A 22765-nucleotide genomic window follows, 5' to 3' on the forward strand; every position below is an offset into this window, starting at 1 on the left:
TCCTTGCTGCAGATGTATTTTCCAAATCTATGATTTGTCTACAATATGTACTTTGTTCTGTATTGGGTTAAGCCTGCATGTTCACACTCTTAATTAATTTGGTACTTGTATTCTTTGCTTTTGATAGCATGTTTGCAGGCTGTTTGTTTTTCTTTAGGAGACATTCTGATTGATTTGCATTGGGGTTTTTCTGATCCAGAGGCAAATTTCTCTCAAAGAATAAATTTTGCACTAAGATTTCCAAGTCCTACCTCGTTTGCAATCTAATTCACTGCATTAGTTGAGTATAGGTTTGGCTAAATGTAAGATACCCCAAATAAAAGGAGCGTAAAAGGGAGAGAAGTTTAGTTCTCTCACACATAAAGGTCTGGGCAGTTTTTGTGACCTTGTTCTGTGGTTCTCTCCAGGGTCTGGGCTCCTTATTTCTTTTTGCTTAGCTACCCCAGGGGTTTTATCATCATGCTCACAACTTTGTCTCTGTTCCTGATGGGAAGAAGGGGCAGAAAAAGGGAAGAGGTGCCCCTTGCCTTTAAGGGCACAAACTGGAAGTTGCAAAAATCACTTCTGTCCAAGTCCAATAGGCCAGAACTTTATCACAGCCTTAAACTGCTGTAAGGTGGGCTGGGAAATGTAGTTTTTATTCTGATTAGCCATGTACCCAGATAAAAATTGAAGATTCTGTTACTACAGAAGCTTGGGAGAGCTAGTGGTCTCTGTACATTCACCAAGCACCACCTTAAAATTCCTCAGCATCTAGGAATCTAAGAGGGAAACACTCCTAACCATAGTCTTCTACCGCCTTCCTGCCTCCTCCACAGTCTATTGTAGCCCCTCCCTTCTCTTTTGCATAATCAATAACTAGGAATGTTTGGGAAAATATGGAGGGAAGGGACTATCTAAACAAACATCATTATTTTATTTTATTTTATTTTATTTTATTTTATTTTTTTTATTTTTTTTTATTTTTTATTATTTATTTATTTATTTATTTATTTATTTTTTAAATTTTATTTTGTCGATATACATTGTGGCTGATTATTGCTCCCCATCACCAAAACCTCCCTCCCTTCTCCCTCCCCCCGTCCCCCCCAACAATGTCCTTTCTGTTTGCTTGTCGTATCAACTTCAAATAATTGTAGTTGTTATATCTTCTTCCCCCCCCCCCCGGTTTGTGTGTGTGTGTGTGTGTGTGTGTGTGTGTGTGTGTGTGTGAATTTATATATTAATTTTTAGCTCCCAACAATAAGTGAGAACATGTGGTATTTCTCTTTCTGTGCCTGACTAGTTTCACTTAATATAATTCTCTCAAGGTCCATCCATGTTGTTGCAAATGGCAATATTTCATTCATTTTTATAGCTGAGTAGTATTCCATTGTGTAGATGTACAACATTATCTGTATCCACTCATCTGATGATGGACATTTGGGCTGGTTCCAACTCTTGGCTATTGTAAAGAGTGCTGCGACGAACATTGGGGAACAGGTATACCTTCGACTTGATGATTTCCATTCCTCTGGGTATATTCCCAGCAGTGGGATAGCTGGGTCGTATGGTTGATCTAGCTGCAATTGTTTGAGGAACCTCCATACCATTTTCCATAGAGGCTGCACCATTTTGCAGTCCCACCAACAATGTATGAGAGTTCCTTTTGATCTAGTGCCATTCTAAATGCTCATATACAAAACCACTGTGATAGAAGAATATAGTGTAATGGCTAATTGCAATTTTATTTTATGTGTGTACTTACAAGAAGCCACCCAGGGTAAACTTAAAGACTGTTGAATTCACACATTTAGTCCTCACCACTGGAATGCTGGTGGCCACGTGAAGAGTGGATGCAGCCTCCTATGAATGCTGTGATGCCAAACCTTACCTTGCTTCCTCCAGCACAGATAGTGATGCTCTCCCAGTATCTTAGGTAGAGTGGGGGCGCCCCAGGCTCAGCATTAAGAGATTTCCTGAATTTGGTTTCATGCCTCCTGAGAGTTAAGATTGCAGATGTCCAGATCATTCGTGTGATTTGCTTGCTCAGTTCCCAGGAACAGATGTGTGGGATGTTGGCATGGTGAAGGTGTGGCTGGATTCTGAAGCAAAGTCTGTGATGAGAAAATAAATTTCTAAAAACGCCAAAGGGGTAGCAGAAACCCTCCTTGTTTCTTTGGACCTATGATGAATGCCACTTGATTCTCCTCTCTTCTTCCTCCTTTGCTGACCTGGTTGTTCTCCCATGACATTTGGAACCTCTGAAGGGTAGTTTCCTGCATGTTTAGTGGTTGCTAAACAAACGGGTGTTGCACAGTGAGTGTCTGAAGTAAACTGAAATTTACAAAACTATTTGTTAAAAGTCAGGACCCTGGAGAGAAGTGGTATCCCAAACTGCCTGATTACACAGATATCTTCCCTGCTCAGGCTCCTTTGAATGTCTGTGAAGCAAAATCTATTTGAATCTCAGTCAAATCCCACCTGCATATCAGGGTGTAGTTTTACCTTCTGCAAAGTAGTTTCACAGAGGAAATATTCCAGGTCTCAACACAGCACTGAAAACAATAACCAGTAATATTTAAAACAGAAGATCATCAGAACAGTGATTTGGCAGAAGGCTGCTTGATTTCCTGGCTATCTTGCTTCATAAAACAGGGTTGTGCAAGGAGTGAGAAGCAGTCATGTCCTCCTCTCCTGAGATTGCTCAGGAGGCAGCAGACAGCTGGCGAGGCAAGGGCGAGGTGGGGAGCACCCACGAGGAGCCGACAAGGAGAAGGTCGGGACTCTGAATCCCACACCGAGTCAAGAATTTTGAAAAGAGAAAACTTTTTTTTTTTGGTTTCTTTCACCAATTTTGGAGTCTCACAAGCTTGTAAGGAAATTGTCAAAGATGACCTTACACAGGCTGTGATCAATTAAGTATAGAGTTATTTCCTCGGAGCTCTGATTCCAGCGTCGGCGACCCACCTATAATCACCTCCTCTGGGCTCCCTCAGCCCTCTGAACTCTCTTTAAAACACTCATTGTCTGGTGTGGTGATGATTTATTTGTTTCCATCTCCGTTACCCAACTAGACGGTGATCTCCAGGGCTGATACCTTATCTAATTAACCTCTATATCCTCAGTAGCTAACAGTGACAGGAATACAGTAATAACCTATTAAATGTTTTTCAGTGAATGGATGAGTCCATGGATGGATGGAATGAAGTAAAATGTTATTCTCCCCATTCAGTAGCTGGAGCTAGGAACGGGTAGACGAGTTACAGCCGCCCTTCAGAATACGTGGGGAATGGGTTCAAGGACCCCTGTGCATGTCAAACTTCAGGTCTGCTCAAGTCCATCAGTAGGTTTGGTTTTGGGTTCAGGTTAGGGTTAGGATTCGGGTTAGGGTTACGGTTCGGGTTAGGGTCGGGTTCGGGTTCAGTTTCGAGTTCGGTTTCGGGTTCGGGTTAGGATTAGTCTCAGGGTTAGGTTTAGGGTTACGGTGATGGTTCAGTTTAGGGTTAGGGTTAGGGTAAGGCTTAGGGTTAGGTTTAGGGTTAGGGTTAGGGTTAGTGTTAGGGTTACGGTGAGGGTTAGGGTTAGGGTTAGGGTGAGGTTTCGGTTTAGGAATAGGGTTAGGGTTTGGGTTAGGGTTCTGTTTCGTGTTCGGGTTAGGGTTAGAGTTAATGTTTGTGTTAGGGTTAGGGTTAGTGTTAGGGTTACGGTGAGGTTTCAGTTTAGGGTTAATGTTAGCGTTAGGGTTCGGGTTCTGTGTAGAGTTAGGGTTAGGGTTAGGCTTATGCTTAGGGTTAGGGTTACGATTAGGGTTAGTATTAGGCTTAGGCTTAGGGTTAGGGTTAGGGTTACAGTGAGGGTTTGAATTCGGGTTAGGGTTAGGGTTATGCTTAGGGTTAGGGTTAGGCTTAGGATTACGGTTACAGTGAGAGTTAGGATTCGGTTTAGGGTTAGGGTTAGGGTAAGGCTTAGGGTTAGGTTTAGGGTTAGGGTTAGGGTTAGTGTTAGGGTTACGGTGAGGGTTAGGGTTAGGGTTTGGGTTCGGTTTAGAGTTAGGGTTAGGGTTAGGCTTATGCTTAGGGTTACGATTCGGGTTAGTATTAGGCTTAGGCTTAGGGTTAGGGTTAGGGTTACAGTGAGGGTTTGAATTCGGGTTAGGGTTAGGGTTAGGCTTAGGATTAGGGTTACAGTGAGAGTTAGGATTCGGGTTAGGGTTAGGGTTCAGGTTAGTTTTAGGGTTAGGGTTCGGGTTCGGCTTTGGTTTGGGATTAGGGTTAGGATTAGGGTTAGGATTTGGGTTTAGGTTAGGGTTTGGGTTTGGGTTAGGTTTCGTGTTAGGGTTAGGTACAGGGTTAGGGTTCAGGTTCGGGTTAGTGTTCAGGATTGGGTTAGGGATAGGGTTAGGTTTAGGATTAAGGTTAGGGTTAGATTTAGGTTTATGGTTAGGGTTCCGGTTTGGGTTCGACTTAGGTTTAGTTTTAAGGTTAGGATTAGGGTTAGGGTGAGGGTGAGGGTTAGGGTAAGTGTTAGTCCGAGAGTTTGGGTTAGGTTTTGTGTGAGGGTTAGGTTTAGGGTTAGGGAGACGGTTACTGTTAGGGATAGGGTTAGTGTTAGGGTTCGGGTTCGGGTTAGGGTTACGGTTAGGGTTAGTGCTAGGGCTAGGGTTAGATTTAGGGTTAGGCTTCGGGCTAGGGTTAGGGTTAGAATTAAGGTTACGGTAGTGCTAGGGTTAGGGCTAGGTTCAGGGTTAGGGCTAGGGGTAGGGACAGGGTTAGGGTTACGGTTAGGGTTCGATTTTCGGTTCGAGTTAGGTTTAGGTTTAAGTTTAGGATTAGGGTTTGGTTGAGGGTGAGGGTTAGGGTAAGTGTTAGTCGGAGAGTTAGGGTTAGGTTTAGGATGAGGGTTAGGGTTAGGGAGACAGTGTAAGGGATAGGGTTACGGTTAGGGTTCGGGTTAGGGTTAGGTTTAGGGTTTGGGTTAGGGTTAGGGTTAGGGTTAGGGTTAGGTTCGGGTTAGGGCTAGTGTTAGGGTGAAAGTTCAGGTGAGGGTTAGGGTGAGGGTTATTGTTAGGTTTATGATTAGGGCTGGGGTTAGGGTTCGTGTTAGGGTTAGATTTAGGGTTCGTGTTCGGTTTAGGGTTAGGGATATGGTTACATTTCGGGTTATGTTTCATGTTAGGTTTAGGGTTCAGGTGAGGGTTAGGGTTATGGTTAGGGTTAGTCCTAGGGTTAGTGGTAGGGTTAGGGTTAGGGTAAGGGTTATGGTTAGGGAGAGGGCTAGGGTTAGGGTTAGGATTAGGGTTCAGGTTCGGGTTAGTGTTCGGGTTTGGGTTAGGGATAAGGTTAGGGTTAGGATTAGGGTTAGGGTTAGATTTAGGTTTATGGTAAGGGTTCCGGTTTGGGTTCGAGTTAGGTTTTGTTTTAAGGTTAGGATTAGGGTTAGGGTGAGGGTGAGGGTTAGGGTAAGTGTTAGTCCGAAATTTTGGTTAGGTTTAGTGTGAGGGTTAGGTTTAGGGTTAGGGAGACGGTTAGTGTTAGGGTTCGGGTTCGGGTTAGGGTTAGGGTTAGGTTAATGTTTCGGTTAGGTTTATGGTTAGGGTTAGTGTTACGGTTAGGGTTAGGTTTAGGGTTAGGGTTAGGGTTAGTGCTAGGTCTAGGGCTAGGGCTAGGGTTAGGGTTAGGGTTACTGTTAGGGTTAGGGTTAGGGTTAGGGCTAGGGTTTGTGCTAGGTTTAAGTTTAGGGCTAGGGTTAGGTTTAGGGCTAGGGGTAGGGCTAGGGTTAGGGTTAGTGCTAGGGTTAGGGTTAGGGTTAGTGTTAGGACTAGGGTTAGGGCTAGGGTTAGGGTTAGGGTTAGGGATAGCATTAGGGTAAGAGTTAGGGTTAGGGCTAGGGTTAGGGTTAGTGCTAGGGTTAGGTTTAGGGTTAGGGTTAGTGCTAGGATTAGGGCTAGGTTTGGGCGTAGGGCTACTGTTAGGGATCGGGCTAGGGTTAGGGTTATGGTTAGGTCTCGGTCTATGGTTAGGGTTAGGGCTAGGATTAAGGTTAGGGTTAGGGTTAGAGTTATGTTCAGGGTTATGTTTAGGGTTAGGGTTTGTGTTACAGTAAGGTTTATGGTTAGGGTTAGGGTTTGGGCTAGGGGTAGGGTTAAGGCAAGGGCTAGGATTAGGTTTAGGGCTAGGGTTAGGTTTAGGGGTAGTGTTAGGGTTAAGGTTTGGGTTAGGGTAAGGGCTAGGGTTAGGTTTAGGTTTAGGGTTATGGCTACGGTTAGTGTTAGGGTTAGGGTTAGGGTTAAGATTAGGGCTAGGGCTAGGGTGAGGGTGAGGGTTCGGGTTATGGTTAGGGCTATGGTTAGGGCTAGGGATAGGGCTAGGGTTAGGGTTATGGTAAGAGTTAGGTTTAGTTAGGGTTAGGGTTCGAGTTTCGGTTCGAGTTAGCATTAGGTTTAAGGGTAGGATTAGGGTTTGGTTGAGGTTGAGGGTTAGGGTAAGTGTTAGTCCGAGAGTTTGGGTTAGGTTTAGTGTGAGGGTTAGGTTTAGGATTAGGGAGATGGTTAGTGTTAGGGATAGGGTTAGTGTTAGGGTTCGGGTTTTAGTTAGGGTTAAGGCTAGGGTTAGGATTAGGTTTAGGGTTAGGGTTCGGGTTAGGTTAATGTTTGGGTTAGGTGTATGGTTAGGGTTGTGCTAGGGTTAGGGTTAGGGTTAGGGTTAGTGCTAGGCCTAGGGCTAGGGCTAGGGTTAGGGTTAGCGTTACTGTTAGGATTAGATTTATGATTAGGGTTAGGGCTAGGGTTTGGGCTAGGTTTAAGTTTAGGGCTAGGGTTAGGGTTAGGGCTAGGGGTAGGGTTAGGGTTAGGGTTAGCGTTAGGATTAGGTTTAGGGTTAGGGGTAGGGTTATGGTTAGTGCTATGGTTATGTTTAGGGTTAGGGTTAGGGTTAGTGCTAGGAGTAGGGCTAGGTTTGGGCCTAGGGCTAGGGTTAGGGATAGGGCTAGGGTTAGGGCTATGGTTAGGTTTTGGTCTATGGTTAGGGTTAGTGCTAGAGTTAGGGTTAGGGTTAGAGTTAGGTCTAGGGTTATGTTTAGGGTTAGGGTTAGGGTTAGGGTCAGGGTTAGGTTTAGGGTTAGGGTAAGGGTTAGGGCTAGGGCTAGTGTTAGGGCAAGGGCTAGGTTTAGGGTTAGGCCTAGGGCTAGGGTTAGGTTTAGGTTTCCTGTTAGGGTTTGGGTTAGGGCTAGGGCTATTGTAAGGGCTATGGTTAGGGCTAGGGCTAGGGCTAGGGGTAGGCTTAGGGCTAGGGCTAGGGTTAGGGTCAGAGCTATGGTTAGGGCTAGGTCTATGGTTAGCATTAGGGATAGGCTTAGGGTTAGGATTAGGTTTAGTGCTATGTTTAGCATTAGGGCTAGGGTTAGGGTTAGGGCTAGGGTTAGGGCTAGGGTTAGGGTTAGGGCTTGGTAGGGTTAGGGTTAGGGTCTGAGCTATGGTTAGGGCTAGGTCTATGGTTAGGGTTAGGTTTAGGGCTAGGGCTCTTGTAAGAGCTATGGTTAGGGCTAGGGCTAGGGCTACGGCTAGGCTTAGGGCTAGGGCTAGGGTTAGGGTCAGAGGTATGGTTAGGGCTAGGTCTATGGTTAGGGTTAGGGATAGGGTTATGCCTAGGGCTAGGGTTAAGGTTAGGGTTAGGTTTAGGGTTATGGTTAAGGTTAGGGTTAGGGCTAGGGTTAGGGTTATGATTAGGTTTAGTGCTATGTTTAGCGTTAGGGCTAGGGTTAGGGTTAGGGCTAGGGTTATGGCTAGGGTTAGGGTTAGGGCTAAGGTTAGGTTTAGGGTTGGAGTTAGGGCCAGGGATAGGGCTAGGGTTAGGGTTAGGTTTAGGGCTAAGGCTAGGGTTAAGGTTAGGGTTAGGGCTTGTGTTAGGGTTAGGGTTAGGGTTAGGGCTAGGGATAGTGCTAGGGTTAGGTTTAGGGTTAGGGCTAGGGATAGGGTTAAGTTTAGGGTTAGGGCTAGGTTTATGGTTAGCTTTAGGGTTATGGTCTGGTCTTGGGTTAGGTTTAGGGTTAGGGTTAGGTTTAGGGTTAGTGTTAGTGCTAGGGTTAGTGCTAGGTTTAGGCCTACGGCTAGGGTTAGGGTTAGTGCTAGGGTTAGATCTATGGTTAGGGCTAGGTCTATGGTTAGGTTTAGGGCTATGTCTAGGGTTAGGGTTAGGGTTAGGGTTAGGGTTAGTGTTAGGGAGACGGTTAGTGTTAGGGATAGGGTTAGTGTTAGCGTTCTGGTTATTGTTAGGGATAAGGCTACGGTTCGTGGCAGGGTTAGGGTTAGGGTTAGAGTTAGGCTTCGGGTTCGGTTAGGGTTAGGTTTAGGCTTAGGCTTAGGGTTAAGATTAGGGTTAGGGTTTGGGTTTGGGTTGGGGTTATGGTTATGGTTAGGGTACAGTTTCAGTTTCGGGTTTGGGTTAGGGCTAGGGGTAGTTGTAGGGTTAGCCTTTGGATTAGGGTTCGTTTTGGGGTTATGGTAAGGGTTAGCGTTTGGGTTAGGTTGAGTGTTAAGGTTAGGGTTAGGGTTAGGGTTCAGGTTCGAGTTTGGGTTCGGGTTCGGGTTACAGTTTGAGTTAATGTTTGGGTTTGGGTTAGGGTTAGGGTTCGGGTTAGGGTTTAGGTTTGGTTTTAGGTTCAGGTTAGGGTTAGCATTCGTGTTAGGGTTACGGTTTGGGAGAGAGTCGTGTTCAGGTTCAGGTTCGAGTTCGGTTTCGGGTTCGGGTTAGGATTAGTCTCGGTTTGGTTTAGGGTTACGGTGAGCGTTCAGTTTAGGGTTAGGGTTAGGGTAAGGCTTAGGGTTAGGTTTAGGGTTAGGGTTAGAGTTTGTGTTAGGGTTACGGTGAGGGTTAGGGTTAGGGTTAGGGTTAGGGTTAGGGTTAGGGATAGGGTTAGGCTTATGCTTCGGTTTAGGGTTCGGATTTGGGTTAGGCTTAGGCTTAGGATTAGGGTTTGGGGTATAGTTTGTGTTACTGTGAGGGTTTGGATTCTGGTTAGGGTTAGGGTTTGCTTTGGGTTAGGGTTAGGTTTAGGATTAGGGTTAGGCTTATGGTTAGGGTTACAGTGAGGGTTAGGGTTCGGGTTACGGTTAGGGTTAGGGTTAAGGCTAGGGTTTGGGTTTGGGTTAGGTTTAGTGTTTGAGTTAGGGTTAGGGTTCAGGTTCGGGTTAGTGTACGGGTTCGGTTTAGGCATAGTGTTAGGGTTCGGATTAGGGTTTGGGTTAGTATTAGGGTTAGGGTTAGGGTTCGGGTTCGGTTTAGATTTAGGGTTAGGATTAGGCTTATGCTTAGGGTTAGGGTTAGGCTTAGGCTTATGCTTAGGGTTAGGCTTAGGGTTAGGGTTATGGTTAGGGTTTGGGTTCGGTTTTGAGTTAGGGTTAGAGTTTGGGTTCGGGTTCAGGTTTGGGTTTTGGTTTGGGTTAGGATTAGGGTTCGGGTTCTGGTCGGGTTAGGGTTAGGGTTCAGGTTCGGTTTAGTGTTAGGTTTAGGGTTAGGGTTGGGGTTATGGTTAGGGTTAGGGTTAGGGTTCGGGTTAAGTTTAGGGTTAAGTTTACGGTTCGAGTTAGGGTTCGGGTTCGGGTTCAGCTTCGAGTTCAGTTCAAGGTTCGGGTTCGGGTTGGTTTGGGTTAGTTTTAGGGTCATGGTTATGGTTAGGTTTATTGAATGCAGTAAAGTTAACACACCCAAATGCTAAGGCAGCCAGGCTGATTGAACAAACGGTTTGAACGTGGTTCCCTCGGTTGGTTCTGCCACTGCTGCATCGGGGCCCACAAGCGTCAGGCAGGCCAAGACTGCAGAGGGAGACCACAGAGTGGAGTTGAACATCCTCCCGGGGCAGGCGTCTGAGAGAGAGGACACTTGACAAACCCCAAGTTTTCTCACCGGAATTTCCAGTGACCTGTGTGTGTGTGTGCATTTGTGTACTTTTATCTATTGTATACTTTTCAGTTACTTACTTTTCCCTGTAACCTAGAATCCTGTGAGCTTCTGAAGGAGTGGAGGTGACTTATCCTGACCATTCAGTACAAGAAAAATGTCACGGAGTGCGAGGAGGGGACATGCCTCTCTAATGAAGTGGCCCGCAAAATAATTACCTGAGGAACTAAGTTCTGAAAGGGTGCACTGACATAGGTGTTGGAATTATATTCAGTTAATTATAATTTTTTTTTAATGTAATTCCCATTTGATCAAATTTATTTTTTTACTAAAGCATAGTTGATTATACATATTTTGGGGTTACAGTGTTGACACTCAGTATTTGTGTGCAATATGTGATGATCAAATCAATATTGTTAGCATATTCATTATTACAAACCATAATTATTCTTTGTGTCCCTTACCCAATTTTCCGCTCTCCCCTTCCCCTTTTCCACCTCTAGTAACCATAGGCTTGTTCTCTCCTCCTGAAAGTTCAATGTGCTACTGTGGTTTGTCCTTCCTTCCTTCCTTCCTTCCTTCCTTCCTTCCTTCCTTCCTTCCTTCCTTCCTTCCTTCCTTCCTTCCTTCCTTCCCTCCTTCCTTCCTTCCTTCCTTCCTTCCTTCCATTAGCTCTCACATATAAGTGAGAACATAAGGTATTTCTCGTTCTGTGCCTGGATCATCTCACTTAACATAATTTTCTCTAAGTGCATCCACATTGATGTGAATGGCAGTCTTTCTTTCTTTTTTATAGCACAGTAGTATTCCATTGTATAAATATACCTCATTTTCCTTCTCCACTCATCTGATGATGGGCATTTAGGTTGGTTCCAACACTTGGCTATTGTAAATAGAGCTGCAATCGACATGGGAATAAAGGTGTCCCTTTGACATGGTGATATCCTTTCCTTTGTGTGTACACCCAGCAGTGGGATAGCTGGGTCACATAGCAGTTCTATCTGTCATTGTTTGAGAAACCTCCATACTGTTTTCCATAATGGCTGCACCATTTTACAGTCCCACTAACAGAGTAGGTGGGTTCCCCTTTCTCTGCATTCTCATCAGCATTTGTTGTCTTTCTGATAATAGCCAGTCTAACTGGGGTGAGTTATCTCAATGTGGTGTGGATTTGCATTTCCCAAATGCTGAATGATGTTGAGCATTTTTTCTTGTGTCTGTTGGCCATTCATATATCATCCTTTGAGAAATGCCTGTGCAGCTCCTTTGCCTGTTTTTTAATTGGGTTACTTGTTTTTTTTATTGTTAAGTTATTTGAGTTCCTTGTAGATTCTGAATATTAATCCTTTGTCAGATGCATAGTTTGAAAATGCTTTCTCCCACTCTGCTGGCTGTCTTTGTGTTCTGTTAATTGTTTCTTTTGCTGTGTAGAAGTTTTTTAGTTTGATATAACTCCATTTCTTTATTTTTCCTTTTGTTACCTGTGCTTTGGGGGTTGTATTCATAAGTCTTTGTGTAGTCCTACTTTCTGAAGTGTTTCCCCTAGGTTCTCTTTCAGGAGTTTTATTGCTTCAGGATGAATATTTAATTCTTTAATCCATTTTGAGATGATTTTGGTACATGGTGAGAGGTATGGCTCTAGTTTCATTCTTCTACATATGGATGCTCAATTTTCCCAGCGCCATGTATCAAAGAGGCAGTCTTTTCCCCAGTGTATGTTCTTGGTGCCTTTGTCAAAGACCAGTCGGCTATAGGTAGGTGGGCTGATTTCTGGGTTCTCTATTCTGTCTCATTGGCCCATGTATCTGTTTTTATGCCAGGACCATGCTGTTTTGTTTACTATAGCTCTGTAGTACAATTTGAAGTCAATTAGCATTATGCCTCCAGCTTTATTTTTTTTGCTCAGGATTGTTTTGGCTATTCAGTCTTTTGTTGTTCCATATGAATGTTAGGATTGTTTTTTCTATTTCTGTGAAGAGTGTCATTGGTATTTTGATGGTGATTTCATTGAATCTGTAGATCACTTTGGGTAGTATGGGCATTTTTCACAATGTTAATTTTTCCAATCCAAGAGCATGGAATATCTTTCCACATTTTTGTGTCCTCTTCAATTTCTTTCAGAAGTGATTTTTAGTTCCCAATTAGAGGTCTTTCCCCTCCTTGGTTAAATTGATACCTAAGTATTTTACTTTTTTAGTGAATATTGTAAATTGGCTTGCTTTCTTGATTTATTTTTCTGCTAGTTCATTATTGAGTATTAAAATGCTACCAATTTTTGCATGGTGATTTTGTATCCTGCAACATGACTGAAATTGTTTATCAGCTCTAGTAGTTTTTTGGTAGAGTCTTTTACGGTTTTCTGTGTATAAGGTCATGTCATCTGGGCCGACCCCGTGGCTCACTCAGGAGAGTGTGGCGCTGGGAGTGCAGCGGTGCTCCAGCCACAGGTTTGGATCCTATATATGGATGGCCAGTGTGCTCACTGGCTGAGCGCGGTGCGGGCGACACCAAGCCAAGGGTTGCGATCCCCTTACCGGTCACAAAAAAAGAAGAAAAAAAAAAGATCATGTCATCTGAAAAGAGGGACAGTTTGAATTCATCTTTTCCAATCTGGATGCCCTTTATTTCCTTCTCTTTCCTGACTGCTCTGGCTAGTACTTCCAATTCTATGTTAAATAGGAGTGGTGAGAATGGGCATCCTTATCTTTTTCCTATTCTTAAGGGAAAAGCTGAAACCTTTTTTCCATTCAGTATTATACTGGTGATGGTTTGTAATTGGCTTTTATTGTGTTGAGATACTTTCCTTCTGTATTAGTCTGTTTCTATTGCTTATAACAAAATACATGGAACTGGGTATTTTATAAAGAAAAAAAATGGATTGCTTGCAGTTTCTGATACTGGGAAGTCCAAAGTCCAGGGAACACAGCTGGTGAAGGTTGTGGTGGTGGTGACAGTGATGGCACAGTATCACACTACAAAAATGGCAGAGCACAAAGAGCAGCAAGATAGACTCTCCTGTTCATTTAAAGCCCTCTGAACTGTGCCCCTGACCACCATTTTTAATTCATTCACAACAGCACGGTCCTACAATTTAATCAGCTCTTCATGGCACCACTTTTCAATTACCATAATAAGATTTTCTACCCTCAGCAGTTACAGTGGGGATTAAGCTTCCAATGAATGAACCCTGGGGGACATAATTTAATCAATCCACAGTACCTTCTATACCTAATTTGCTAAGAGCCTATATCATGAACAGATGTTGAAATTTGTCAAATGCTTTTGCTGTGTCTATTGAAGTAATCATATGGTTTTTCTCCTTGCTTTTATTGATGTGGTGTATCACATTTCTTAATTTGTGTATGTTGAACCTTCCTTGCCTCCCTGGATTAATCCCACTAGATCATGATGTATAATTTTTTTTTGACTGTACAAAAATCATTAACTTTATTATACATTAAAAAATCTTCTAACATACTTCCTGAAGCTTTGTCAGCAAATACCTATTTTGACAAAATCAAAAAATAAGTTCTTCACCCCACACGTATACCATGATCACATAAAGTTGAGTTCTTCAAATCCAATTCTAAAGGGAAATGTTGCTGAATTTTAATTGTATGCTGCATGATTGATAGTATCAGCGAAATAAGAATTACCAAATTCACTTACATTATGAAATCACCAAATATACAAAGAAATTTTGCACATTAGTTATAACTTAATCCCCAGTTCTCATATTAACTGAAGTAAATTACATATGAATGCAGCCACAAAACATTGGTTAAAAAGTGTAACATGATTCCACTTTATGTATTATTATTTATGTATTAAATCTTTCTGTATTAATTAATGTGGAAGAACAAAATTTCCTGAAAAGAGTAAACCAAACTTGATAAAAATAAAATGAAGGATTTGTGTGCTACAATTGGTGTATTTAAATATTTAAAGTACAATCTGAATGCTAGGAAGTTGTCATCTAAATCAACATTAATGTTTTCATTTTATTCAGGTGGCAGAAGGTTTTGCAATGCATTAGCTCTTAGGTCTTGTCAGCACTTGTAACGGTATCCAAATTTTAAATATTGTGGTTCACAGATATCACTCAAAATTAACTCAGATACTTTTACCTCTAAGGTTATATGTTACCTAGATGTTATGCACACCGTCCTCTCTCCCAAGCATAATGGAAATAAATTTACCATCTCTAGATTGTGAAGCCTGAGAATTCTTTTGAATTTAAACATGAAGTAATCATTGCAGACATGGCAAAAACCGGACTAGCTCTGAGGACTCTGTTCAAGGTAACAGTTTCAGTCCCTTAATAGAAAGTTTTCAAAAATTTAAAGGACAGAAGGAATAACTGGTTTCCCATCTACTGACTTCATTACCACAGTTACAAAAGTACTGTTCTTGTAGGTAACAGAATGCACAGCAGAATTAGGTAGGCTTAATTTCTTTCCTTTCAAAAAAGCAGTTTTGTTAATTTCTAAAAACCATTAAGTATAAATTTGAATCTGAAAAAGATATCTCAAAATCTAATCCAATCACCATCAAAGCATCCCAGAGCTAGAAGGGATTTCAAAGGAGGATACCAGAGCAAGATTAGCTTTAACATTAGGCACAAACACATGGGCAACCTTAATTAAAGAGAGAGCTTATTAAGGTTGATGCTTCAATATCTGTAGTAATGGAATAGTTCATATAGTTCAACAGTAATGGAACAGAAATTGAATCATCTAAAATTGTTCAATCCACTCATGACTTCTATTTGGCATTGAATGCATTTTGGTCTGGCCCATGGACATGGGTGTATTATTGTGGAAATTCCTGTGAAAACATGACTTGAAAGGAACATATCTGTTGAGCATCCCTAGGTCTCCAGTGCCATGAATAACTAGCCCACACTTTGACCCAGAGTGCAAAGTGCAACAGTTTGCTGCATGCATAGCACCCGCTTAGTGAAACTGCCTCCTAATGATGACCACCTTCCCTGTAGGGTGGCAGCTTTCATCTAAACTAAGTGAGGTGACAATTTGTAGTATAAACAAAAGACTTACTGAAAGCCCACTTATCTCAAAAAGGTCTTAAAAGCAGGACTTGCCATGACTAATCAAGTGCTGACCACAGAAGAAATTTCAATGTCAACAAAAGGAATGATACACTATAAAGAAAGCATTCCGCTTGGTAAACACAAATTTTTTATCAGAAAGTATTCCATAAAATCCTGCTTTTTTACTATATGTTTTGGTAACATAAGGCTTCAACAAGTATTAAATAATCATTACTCCCATTTGGCACATGGATAAAAAAATCATGATCCTAATTATCTATCCTACTCCTACAGAAAACAGCATAACAGTGTGAGACAGCTGCGCTATATTTTCTCAACAAAAACAAATGCCATTTCTAGTTCAAAACTAAGAAAAAACTATTTAAAAAACAAAAGGCTTTCCCTTATGAAATTAGTCTTAGTGGTTAACCTTTTGAAAATCTGTAAATGTATATCTATGTAAAACATTTTACTCAATATATTTAACTTGTGTATATATACTTTTACATGTGAAACACATGAACATAATTTCTATAAGCAATGTTAAGAATTTGATTAAAGAAATCAAGGTTTGACATACAAGATAGGCAATAGAGAAATGTCATTTTAACCTTGGCACAAGGCTAAAATCCTTCCTTGGTTAACTTCTCCTATACTATACCAGGCATTCAGTTTTTTTCAGTCTTTTATGGAATTAGACCCTTTACTCATTGGAAGAGTAAAAGTATTTACAATAATTAGTGCAAAATATTTTATTCTTATACATTAGTTATTTGTCTTTGTGGATATAAAGTGGTGATTCAGTATTTTATCAAAACATGGGACTATGAAAATACTAGGAATATCAGTCTGAAATTTAAAAGATTACATTTTCTAAATGAAACTCTGGGAATTTTTACTTTAAGCAGAAAACAATTGTTATAGAAGTTCTTTTGGAATGTCCCTTGATTTTTCAATAAAAATTATTTCACACAATGCAGAAAATACAATTTATCATCCTGTTAACAATATCTTTACATGTCAATCCTAATCTAAAATGTACTTGAACAAAAAAGAATCTTTTAATACATTCCAAAATCTTATTTTAACCATTACTGCTCTGTAGCAATAACTGAAATCCCAACCTGAGAACTAAGAATGAGATAATTAAATGCCAAGGGCTGTATCAATCTTGAACCGAAGACACTTAAGTGTCTTTCCCACGGCCTCACGTGGAGGACATCAGAGACGTGTGAGCAATCCAAGAAAGTGCCCTGAAACCAACAGTACCACCTGCCATAATTTGAAACCTTAAGTCTAAAATCTCTGTTCTAATTTTTTAAATAAAAGTTCTATTGCACATATAATATTGTTAAAATATCTGCAAACTTGTAGAATTCTCTGTATAAAGGGTTTTGAACTTATTCAGTTGAATGCTTCCTCACTACAAGCACAATGTTCCTAAAGAAAGAGAGGGAGCATATCCATAAATATTTGAACCTAAAGAACAAATGATTTCTTATGGTCATAACCAATTACAATGCAAGATAAAAATTTCACAATCTGAAGGAAAAAATGCCTGAGCAAGGACTTCCTCAGCAATCTACTTCGGGGAGATGAGCAGGCTTCTTTTAGACATGTGGAATTTAATATTAATGCATAGTATAGTGATTTTTAAGGGGAAAAAATCAATGCAAACCTAAGTCAGCAAGTTCAATCTTACTTTTTAAATGAAGCTAAAACAAACCAGCAAATACAAAGCTTAGTCTCCTCCTGGATATTTCAACATAGTTGTTACCTTGTACCATTTCACCACAGAAATTGTCAAATTCCAAGGGGGGAATATTCAATCAAAAAGCAAGGATAAGTTTATGCTTCTGACCCTCTCTTCTTCGCTTCTTCTCCCAATCGCTCTCTTCTGACGGCTGCTGCTAAGGACGACAAACTGCCCCTCACTACTGGCGTCGTTTGTTCTACTGGAAGCAGCTATCAACCGACGTTGCTCTTCCAAGCCCTTTTCAATTTGCTTTTGCTTACTGAGTTCTTTCTGTTGCTTCTCTTCCACTCTCTCTATTTCTTCTTGTTTTTCTGACGCCCTGCGATCCAGTTCGGCATGCAAAGCTATCTGCTTTGTCGTCCAACAGAATCACAAATCTTTCCCCCTCGTTGTTTGATTCAAATATATAATAGACTGATGACAGATTCCTTTCACTTCTCCCTCCTGACGTCCGAAGAACAAATCCAAAAAGCCGCTTCTTTTCCTGGTGTGCAGCATACGAAACTACACAGGGTAATGGACACGTGAGCCTTGTGACTTGTGTTTGTGGATCAATTAACTTGAAACAGTCACAAGTCACTAATAAATGTGATTCTGTCATACGAACGATGTTACGGGCGGCCCGGGCAGCTAAGATTCGGCGCATTGTTTCATAAACATCTGGATGGTCATCTGATTTCACCTCCATAGAACCGAGGAATCGAACAATAAGTAACTGATGAAGAATAGAATCTTCGGTTTCAGAGTTTGTGCTTCCTGCAGATTCTCCACGTGGATTCGTGCACCTGCCTCCCTGGCCAGAGGCTGCTGCTTGGCCAGGCTGATCGTCACGCACAGGAGAAATGACGTCGGACTGTGCTGGAGTGTCCGGGCAACAAGAGAATCTAGAGAGAGGGCAGCCAGATCTGTGCACTCAGATCCCAAGGATCCCGAACTGCTGGTTCGAGCTGTTGATGGCCGAGAGTGTCCTGCTGGCCGTAGGCTTTCGTGCCTCTGCAGGAAAGATGGGGAAGGAGTGACAGCTTCCGGAGCAGACTGACTTACTCGTGCAGCAGTTTCCTCTGGATTTTCACTTCAGTAGATTTGTTTAGATGTGTTGTTTATTGTACAGATCCACTCCTCATGGTCTTTTTTAGTCTCTGCTTGTAAAATTGAAGATTTTTTCCCATCAAAAGAAGTGATCTGAAAACAGTATGGCCTGTCTTCACAGTCCACAGCCATCACTGCACAGTTGTCTGTGTGCATGGCCAGGCCTCCTGCTACATCCCCACGGGATTGACTCATTACATTTCCACCCTGCGTGAAGTAAAACTGTCTGTCCCAGGTAGATGACACCAAGCCTGTTTTATTTCTAGCGTGAAGGTATCCAGCCTTTCGGGTTAAGTTTCGATTAACAGGAAATTTGGTGAGGTCTGGGTCAGGCACATATGAACGGTCACTGGCTACTTCCAAATCCTCTATTATCTGTTGCACGGTCTCTACGTCACTGTCCATTTCCCTGCGAACATTCTGCACACTTGTCCCAATATTAGCTAAAAATTCTTCCAGTTGTTCACTGAGATTTTCAGAACCCATCTGAAAGAAATTTATCTGAGCTTGCATGTACCCAAGTAGAGGTTCTAACAATGCTGTCTTTTTCTTGTACTGAAGAGTATTTAATGCACAAAAATAATGCATCATGGTCTGGTGTTGTTTCTTTCTGGAAGTGTACACATCTTCTGTTACTTCGTATTTCACCTTGTCGTTTTCTCTTTTTTTTTTTTTTGACAATCGGCTGTATCTGTTAATGCAGCATCATGATCATTACTGGCAATCTGAAACAGTTCCTTTAATGTTAATATTTCTTTCAGATCTCTTTCTTTAAACTGGTTAATGGGGAACATCATGGCATCAGCAAGCTGAGTTGAAAGTACCGCATGACAAGAGCTAAGTTCATCTATAACTTTTGAAAACTGTTGTAAAGTAGAGCTCATAACCTCATCATCACCCCCAGTGGAAAACGCTGTTTTTCACATTCTTTTAAAAGTTTTGAAGTCAGGTGTGTTGCTGCACTTAATTCATTCTGTGCATCATAGATCCGATGCATAGCTTGATACAGTCGGTTCATATAGATGGAAATAGCTGCAGCATCTTCTTCAAATACACCCAGGAAAGACCTTGTCTGCGGGCTGTCCTCCAGCGTCTCCTCTATGGGCAGCTTGTCGGTCCCCTGGCCTTGTGGACGAAGCGACTGCCCACAGGTCCCCGCGCCCGCAGCAGCAGCAGCAGCTGACCCCCACCCGCTCTCCTGCAGCCGGCTCTGTGCCATCCATGATGTATAATTTTTTTGATGTGTTGTTGCTGTATTCTGATTGTGGATATTTTGTTGAGGATTTCTGTATAGATGTTCATCACACATATGAGTCTGTAGTTCACTTTTTTTATTTGATCTTTGTCTGGTTTGGGTATCATGGTGATGCTGGCCTCATAGAGTGAATTTGGGAGAGTGGCCTCTGTTTCAACTTTTTGGAATAGTTTGAACAGAATTGGTATTACTTCCTTTTTAAAGGCTTGGTAGAATTCAGCAGTAAAGCCATTCAGTTTTGGGCTTTTCTTTGTTGGGAGACAGCTGATTACTGCTTCAATATCATTGCTTGTTGTTGGTCTGTTCGGGTTTTCTTTTTTTTTTTTTTTTCTTAGTTCAGTCTTGATAGTTTGCATTTGTCCAGAAATTTATCCATTTCCTCCAGGTTTTCATATTTGTTGGCTCTAGTCATTTATAATAGTCTTTAATGATTCTTCATATTTTTTTGGTATCGGTTGTAACATCTCCATTTTCATTTGTAATTTTTGTTTTTTGAGTCTTCTCTCTATTTTGTTGCTGTTGTAAATCATGCTAATGGATTGTCTATTTTGCTTATCTTCTCAAAAAACAAACTTTTTATTTCATTGATCTTTTGCATAGTTTTTTTGGTCTCTATTTCATTTACTTCTGCTCTGATCTTAATTATTTCTTTCCATTTACTACTTTTAGGATTGGATTGTTCTTGTTTTTCTAGTTCTTTGAGTTGTAATGTTAGGCTGTTTATTTGAAGTATTCTATTCTTTTGATGTAAGTGTTTATTGCAATAAACTTCCCTCTTCATACTACTTTTGCAGTTTCCACAGGTTTTGGTATCATGTATCTTTATTTTAATTTATGTCAGGAAATTTTTTGATTTCTTGATTAATTTCTTCTCGAACCCACAGGTCATTAGAGAGCCTATTGTTTAGTTCTCATGCACTTGAGTAGTTTCCAAAGTTTTTCTTGTTATTAAGTTCCAGTTTTAATCTGTTGTGGTCTGAAAAGATACTTGAAATGCTCGTGATTTTTAAAAATTTGCTGATACTTGATTTGTGACCTACCTAACATGTGGGCTATCCTGGAGAATGTTCTATGGGCTAATGAGAAGAATGTATATTCTGTACTTGTTGCATAAAATGTTCTATAGATATCTACCAGGTCGAATTAGTCTAAAGTATAGTTTAAACCCTGTGGTTGTCTGCTGATTTATTGCCTAGATGATCTGTCCCATGCTGAGAGAGGTGTGTTTGGGTCACCCACTATTATTGTATCAGGGTCTATCTCTTTCTTTAGGTCTAACAGTGTTTGCTTTATATATCTGGGTACTTCGGTGTAGGGTGCATACATATCTATGATTGATATGTCTTCTTGCCAGATAGATCCCTTTATCATTATATAGTGGCCTTGTCTCTTTTTATGGGTTTTTAGTCTATCTTATCCAATATAAGAATAGCTACTCCTGCTCATTTTGGGTTTCCATTTGCATGGTCTGTCTTTCTCCATCCCTTCACTTTTCGTCTGTGTGTGTCTTTACAGTTGAGGCAAGTCTTGAAGGCAGCGTGTAGTTGGGTCCAGCTTTGTGATCCAGTCCCACAGTCTGTGCCTTTTGAACAGGGGGTTTAACCCATTCACATTTAGGGTTGTTATTGGCAGGTGTTATTTTGCTCCTGGCATCTTGTCACTTTTTGTTTAGGTGTTTTAAATGTGCTCTGTTTCTTTTCCCACTCTTATGATTTGTCTTCAATGCTTGTTGGTTTTTTGAGGTGGTGAGATTTAGTTTCTTTCTGTTGCTCATTTGCATGTTTGTTCTGCCAGTGGGTTGTGTTCTTTCTCGTGTGTTCATGGTAGTGATTAGCATTTTTCAGATTCCAGATGCGGAACTTCTTTGAGGATTTCATGTAGGGCTGGTCATGTGGCTGTGAACTCCTGAAGTTTTTCTGTTTGTGTGGAAAATATACTATTTTCCTATTATCTCTGAAGGATAGCCTCGCTGAAGGATAGTATTCTTGGATGGCAGTTTTTTTCTTTTAGTATTTTGAATATATCATCCCATTTTCTTCCGGCCTGTAGAGTTTCTGTTGAGAAGTTTGCTGTTAGTCTGACAGGGGCTCCTTTATAGATGATGTGATGCTCTTCTCCTGCTTCTTTTAAGATTCTCTCTTTGTCTTTGAGCTTTGCCAGTCTGACTATAACGAGTCTTGGAGAGGATCTTTCTGGGTTGAATCTGTTTGGATCTTTGAGACTCCTGAATCTGAAAGTCCATGTCTCTTCTCAAACCTGGGAAGTTTTCCATTATTGTTTCATTGAATAGGTTCTCCGTGCCTTTTCCTTTCTCCTTCCTTTCTGGAACACCCATGATTTGAAAGGTTGTGTGCTTAAGGTTGTCTGCTAGTTCTCTTAGATTTTCTTCACTTTTTAAAATTCTTTTTTTTTATCTGCCTAGGTTATTTCTAAAAGTCTATCTTCAAGATCAGAAGTTCTTTCTTCTTCTTGCTGTAGCCTGCTGCTTAAGCTCTCAGTGGTGTTTTTCATCTTGTTGAGTGAATATTTCAGTTCCATGAGTTTTGCATTCTTTTTCAGGGTATTAATCTCTTTGTAAATTTCCTCCTTCATAGCCTGGATTTTATGCTGTCTAACTGTCTTCTCAAAACTCAGTGAGCTTCCTTAAGATTGTTGCTTGGGATTCCTTTTTATCATTTCAAGGGTTTTCTGCTCTATAGGGTCTGGTATTTGAGAATTACTTTACTCTTTTGGTGGTGTCATATTTTATTGGGATTTCTCATTTCTAGTATCTCTACATTGATGTCTGGTCACCTGGTAGAGAAGTTGTGTCTTCTATTACTCTGGAGTGGGCTTTGAGGAGAGAGATATCCTCTGCTTTTTCTGGTCTCTGCTGATGACTTTCCTTGTGTCAAAGCAGTTCAGTGTCTGGTGGGCCCCCTGCCTGGTGACTGTGGCTACTGCTATGGTGTTGAGCCACTTTTTCAGCAGTTATGGCTGTGGTGGTGGCTATGGTGGAGCACCAGCACAGAAATGGTGTTTTCAACATGCTTCTTGCTTGCTTCCATGCAGGGGATGCTGCCCTCAGCTCCTGCCATGGACCACAGGTGTGCTCCATTTCTTGCCTGCTTCTAGGCAGATGGGGCTTCCCTCAGCTCCTGGCTAGGACCCTGGGTATGCTCTCTGCTTTGGTTTTTTTACAGCATACCTGCCACTCTCTCTGCAGGAGTTCCTTTGGACTACTGGTGCTGCTTTGTCTATGTGTCACAAAGCCCAAAGTGCCTGGAGTATACATTCCCCACCCTTCCCACCCTCTACTTCAAAGTTCAAAGCCAAAGACTAAAGGATGCCAAGCCCAGCTCCCTTTCCTGAAGGAAGGATGAAACCTGGCTCACAGTTTGGACTCAGAACTCCTCTGTAGAATCAGGCTAAAGGTGGGACATAGCCTGAGATGGTCCCTCACTGGACTTCTTGCACTTTCCTATCCTGTTTTCCACATTCATTAGTGGTATATCCTGGGAGAAATTCCTTGATAAATCACTTGCACATGTTTTCTCATCTCAGGGCAGGGTCTGCTTCTGGAGCACCTGCCTGAGACAGTGACAATTTGAATTATTGAATGTATTTCTCTTCACATGATCCCTCCTAATGCCAAACCATTTTTATTAAAGGCTTAGTTTACATATAGTTTCATTTTTATTTGTTTAATTTTACATAAAAGTTATAATGTTGATATAAAGGAGTCCATGTATTAATGGATA

The 22765-nt window shown here is 41.5% G+C and overlaps 1 pseudogene; it reads right to left on the bottom strand.

Annotated features, from left to right (window-relative positions):
* Positions 1-16773: 16773 nt before the first annotated feature.
* On the bottom strand, positions 16774-18989 carry LOC134378233 (DCC-interacting protein 13-alpha-like; annotated as a pseudogene).
* Positions 18990-22765: the final 3776 nt, after the last annotated feature.

The sequence above is a fragment of the Cynocephalus volans genome, chromosome 5 (genome assembly GCF_027409185.1).
Source record: "Cynocephalus volans isolate mCynVol1 chromosome 5, mCynVol1.pri, whole genome shotgun sequence".
Lineage (NCBI taxonomy): Eukaryota > Metazoa > Chordata > Mammalia > Dermoptera > Cynocephalidae > Cynocephalus > Cynocephalus volans.